This window comes from Limulus polyphemus, unplaced genomic scaffold, assembly GCF_000517525.1.
Source record: "Limulus polyphemus unplaced genomic scaffold, Limulus_polyphemus-2.1.2 Scaffold8704, whole genome shotgun sequence".
NCBI lineage: Eukaryota > Metazoa > Arthropoda > Merostomata > Xiphosura > Limulidae > Limulus > Limulus polyphemus.
The window spans coordinates 1-5,783 of record NW_013674314.1 but is presented as its reverse complement, the minus strand read 5'-3'; the positions used below and the strand labels follow the sequence as shown (position 1 = coordinate 5,783).

The following is a 5,783-nucleotide window of genomic DNA, read 5'->3' as shown; positions in this document are numbered from 1 at the left end:
ATGTATTTGTATACACAAGTTCATGTGAACTGGTAATTTATTTGTATACACAAGTTCATGTGAACTGGTGAATGTATCTGTATACACGGGTTCATGTGAACTGGTTAATGTATTTGTATACACAAGTTCATGTGAACTGGTAATTTATTTGTATACACAAGTTCATGTGAACTGGTGAATGTATCTGTATATACAGGTTCATGTGAACTGGTTAGTGTACCTGTATACACAGGTTCATGTGAACTGGTTAATGTATCTGTATACACAAGTTCATGTGAACTGGTGATTGTATCTGTATACACAAGTTCATGTGAACTTGTGAATGTATTTGTATACACAGGTTCATGTGAACTGGTGAATGTATCTGTATACACAGGTTCATGTGAACTGGTGAATGTATCTGTATACACATGTGTGAAATGGTTTTATTAGGAAAATGATTAGTAATGACTTTTTAATTGTAAAACCAGACAACATATTAGGCCTTAACATATATAAAGTTCTGAAACAGCTATTTGTGAGATAATACTAGTAGATTTATTTCAATACAGTATTTCGTCTCTAAAAGTGAGACATGATGATGTACAACATTCAAAGTACAAAAAAGAAGAAAATGTCGCATGCGTGACCATATCTCACTTTTATAGACAAAACATTGTGGAATAATACGTAGGGATTTATTTCAGTACAAATAGCTTTTTCAAAACTCTATACATCTTTCATTGTCAAACAGGTATCTCTTAAAAAGAAATGAACAAAAAATAAATGTTGATAATATCGCAACTGTTGGATTACTGTGTGAATTAGAAACTATCTTAGTTAAATCTAATTAATAGTTTTTGGTTAAGAAATGTATATAAAAACATAAAAATGTATGCATTAATTCATTAGCTTTCCTTAACTCACCAGCCTTTAATTCTTGTATAATCCATTTTCACTCTGCAATCTATAACGCTAAAATATCGCAATCTGATTTAAGCCTTTTTAGCTTCGAAAACTAGTATTTCAGGTTGTTTAATCTACTTTTAACATCCAACACCATCCTTTCAGATCCTGTGAAATCCACATTTAATCTCCAACACTAGTCTATTAGATCCTGTGTAACTCATCTATTAATCTCTAACCACAGCTTCTCACTTCATGTATGCAAATGCATTTGTAATACATACAAGTATTGTATTATATAATCCTTTTAACTTATAATGTATTTGCGACTTAATGTACCATCTATCAGGCATCCTGTTGTTTTCCGTGTGTTTCTGTAATTGTACTTTATTTTCCGGTATGGTTAGGTTTTAAAGATGTTTTTATTTATTGTAATTGTTTATCAAATTATTGCAATATATACACAGAAAAAATTATTATCAACATGTAGTTACCAAAACACTATGTTGGTTTTTCATTGTTTCTAAACTTAAGATTAAAAGTAAACATTGAACACATTATTGGCAAATAGTCATGTAAAAAAAAAAGGAATGTGTGTAACTATAAACAATTTCTAATGTGTTGTGACATAAGTAAGGAATTTATGAAAAATTGTACTTCGTCAACTTGTTGCATCATTGACAGTTGTTGTCAAGCCGTTTGCTAGAGTAAATAGTCTCAACCATTATTGTGTCAACTGACCAGATTAAGTCTGGCATTGGGCAAAGGCCTTGTCAACACTGGAAGTGGTAGATATAGCTTGGTTGGAATGTTGTTAAATATGCTTCTGTACTGTCACTCAGAAGTTCTGACACATAAAAATATTGTATTTGTTTTATCAGAGTTGTATAACTCTACTATGATTACGCTGGTGTTAGAAGAATTGAATAATAGTCATTTTTAATTTTTGATTATTGTCTGAGAAACTCGTATGCCTCGGAGGCCTAGCTGATAAGTCAGTTGTTTATAATTAGGCATAAGTTACAACTTGCCTTCTTTTTTTCCCTCAGTTTTATTGATACTCTCATGTGTAGGTGATGGCTTAGTTTTAAAATCAGTAGTTTCTAATCAGGACTAACAATTTACTTACTTCACTAAGATTTAACAATTAACTTACCAGTAAGTCCATTAGGCCTAACTTTGGTATTAAATAATACATATATTAATATGTGTAGTTAGTACTGTTTAATAGTTTCTGCCTTATGTCACTGAGGATTCTAAGTTACTGTGTTACAATTATATTGAGTAGCTGAGTTAAGTTAAAATGTATGGCAGTTTTGTTTTGTCTTAAAACTAGTTTCGACAGTAGTATAAACAAGAACTATAATACTAAATTGAGAAACATTTAGACTTGGTATGTGATGAATGTTTTTGGTCTAAGCCTTTCCGTAGATTCTTGTGAAGAAAGGCACCCAGAGCATCATTATGAATAATCAACATTATTGCCAGTTGATGTATTTTCATTAGTTAACTTTCATTATTTTAATCTTCTTTCCTCTTCTACACCCCTTTCACTACATCAATACAAACTGTGACGATATTCATTAATTCACCTTATTCCATATTCAGTTAAACAACATGTAAATGAGATTATACATCAGTATCGGGTACTTATTATCAAGTTTTGGAGAGAACTTTTATTGATTAATTAATTTTCCTTTAGGTTTAACAAGATACTTGAATGTATTACATTTTTGAAAGTTGGATATAAATGTAATGAAGTAAAACATTCCTTGTTTGATATTGTTACCTATAAGTTGTTACGATGTTGTATTTCTTTCTTTTGTATAAGTACATCACAAGTGCCACAAAATATGTATACATAAATATTTATATTACTGTTGCTTACAAAAAAGGACATTTCTAATTGTGTTACATACAAATATAAATGATGTTTGTTTGTGAAGTATTTGTTTCTCAGGGTTAATATTTGAGCATTAACTACTCATTTGTAGTACTCCATAATAATTTTCATTGTTAAAGGTATAGTTATGTAAAAAACAATGAAACGGTACGTGTTGTTCATTCCGTAAACCGGTCAGTTCGATTCTCTAAACACTATGATATTGTAAAGCCAGTTAAGAGTATAATATAGAGTTATATAGCAGTACTTTACGGTTAGGTATTAGTTTAGCATGTAATTGTTGCAGTTTTTCTAATAGGAACGTTTTTTAGGATATTTCAGTTTCCCAGATTATGTATCCTATGAAAAATTGGACAAATGGTCACATCAGGTATAGAAAGCAAAAGGAAATAACATGTACCATATAATGAAAATGTTATACTGTAGTTTTGGAACTGAAACAGAGGATGAGAAAAAAACTATTATTGACATCATAAGTTTATGAACTGTAGCAATTGGACTAAGATATATTTATTTAGAATATAACTTTGTTTAGGTGTAACAAAAGTTGAAATATCTACTTAAGCCTTTTCTTGATCCAAGATTGGTTATGATTCATTCATACATATGTATGCAGTTCAGGGAATGTGCATCCATGTAGAGAGGGAAACTCAACTTTATTTGTATATATATAAATTTGATAGTGATGAAATGATTTTTGTTGACAGACAGATTGTAAAATGTGGGATCTTGCATGAAATATGGTGGTATACGCTAGAAATGTATTATGTACAGCTTTTTATGTATATTTATTTTATATCTGTTAGGACTAATATCATAAATAAAAACCAAAGTAAAAAAAAAAATTGACACTTGTTGGTTTAAATTAAAAACAATTTAAACTTAGAAAAAGAAAATTATCTTGAATATTCGAATCGGCAAGTCTCGACAACAATAGTTGATAAAGTCATCTATCACAACTACATTTTGACATTTCTTAGGTAGTATGATACCACCAAAAGCTAATTACTTTTGAGAAGAATACGTAACAGCCCTTCGCAATGTGAGATATTCATACACTCGAATCATAAACATATGTTCAAATTAGAAACTTAGAATTTCTAAGATGGAAATGTCTCTTGTACTTCATGGCATTGGAAAAAGAAAGGAATGTGGATCAACTTGAGGCACCCAGGGCCATCCAAAAAGAGACCTGAAAGAATTTGTATCCCAGCTATGATAATCATAATAGTGCAGCATCTTGTAACAGTTGAGAACCTATGAACGCAAAGGTCAGTGGCAAAAAAGCATACATGTAGCCCAGAAAACAGTATACGACATAACCAAGAAGTATCTCCACCTGGAAACAAAGCCAACAGGTATAAAGTTTTTGGTTATTCCACCTGTTGAACTATCGCATACCTCAAAGAACAGGAGAATGAAAGCAGTATTCATATTATTCCTTACAAAATATTAATGGTCAAGTAATCAAATGCAGCACCAATGAATTTCTATGTGATCAAACTGTTGAAATAGAAAACCATCATCTTTGTACATTAAATGGGTTATGATAAGCTGTCTGGGAGTAGTAGTGTGCTCTGGACATGACAGCATTATGAGGGAGGCTTTCACAATGGAAACTAGGTTCCAGGATTATTGTCAGGATGTACAATCATCAGATAGTGCATGATCAATGTGGCAACATGGACAGTAAAACTCCAAAATCCTCATAATATACTATATTCAACCTCTATACTGAAACCTTAAAAAAACAAATGTATGTCACTTAAACTAAGAAGCATAAAAAACAAAAAACTAGCTCCCAACTGCTTAAGCCTTAGTTAATATAAGTACCTTACTTCAAGCAGGTTAAAGAAAAAGTACCAACAATGGATATTGTAAACAAGTTTAAATACAGAAATGCTGATTGGCCAGTGTAAACAGCATAAGAAGTTAAAAATTTTAACACCTGCTACACTAGCCAGCTCAGCACCTTGATGTAGTTATATATTAAAAAAAAAGAAAAAAAGGAATTATCCTAAAAAGATTTGGGTTGTTTTGACTAGACAAAGAGATGTTTGGCACTACTTTCGAAATTTAGGTTGCCGGACCACACCCGAGACTGTGAGAGCCAATAAGATGTTAACTTATAAATGTAAAGTAAAACAATGGAGCAATGAAACATGCTTGAAATGTTCTAGATGTGGTTGTGAATGTGATGGTCTAAGTGTAGCGATTAATCTAAACGTGGGTTCAGGTCAGATAATGGAAGAACTTGTTTGACGATATTCCAATCGATTTGACAATTGATTACTGCATTGACAGCAAAACATCAACAAAAACAAAAAGGGCACGATAGTATCGTTATCTTCACAAAGAGGGATTGGTATCATATGTATAAAAAAAAATTAGTTTCAATATTTTGTGAAACTAACGGCACAGTAAAGCCCAAAGATGAAATGTTTAAGTAGAAGCAAACGCACGATGTATTTCGAAATGATTCTCAAATTAAAAATGCAATGAAGAGTATATAATAAGAAGTATAATGCCCAGTCTTGTACTACCAAAGTATAATCCATACAGATTTCATTAACATTAAGTTGTTTTTTTGTTTTCGTTTAAGAAGTTGCACCAATCTTCATCTGAGATCCATCAACATAACCCTAAATCACCAGTTTCTGGAATGATCCCCTGTTGACCATCCAAAGCTGAGTACTAAAATATGATAGGCTGGCAGATGTTAAGATAAAACCTTTGTATTCTGTGCTAAAGGTATCTGTAAGATTTTCAGTTCTTTAACTTGTACTACTGTAAAATGTTTTAATAAGATTTTAATCTGGTTATCAAACAGAAACAGTTTTATACCACTCGATTGACTCTATGGGAACGTGTTTGGGCAAGTTACCTTGACGGAAACTTATGTGGAACATTAGAGAAACCTGATAAATGTTGCTATAACAAATCTGGACACTTGAGTATTGTTATAAAAAACCATGTCTTAGTGTTGAAATAGTTG

General features: G+C 31.4%; 1 protein-coding gene across 14 annotated transcripts in view; it reads left to right on the top strand.

Moving 5' to 3' along the window:
• Positions 1-3,615, top strand: part of LOC111083236 — a 20,799-nt gene extending 17,184 nt beyond the window's left edge. For 9 of the 14 annotated variants that reach the window (XM_022379610.1, XM_022379598.1, XM_022379611.1 and 6 more), the window contains one exon: positions 233-3,615. The gene's annotated coding sequence lies outside the window, so the exon portion shown is untranslated. Of the gene's footprint in view, positions 1-196 lie in introns of all 14 variants that reach the window. The other 5 variants (XM_022379608.1, XM_022379599.1, XM_022379606.1 and 2 more) reach the window with 4 other exon arrangements.
• Positions 3,616-5,783: the final 2,168 nt, after the last annotated feature.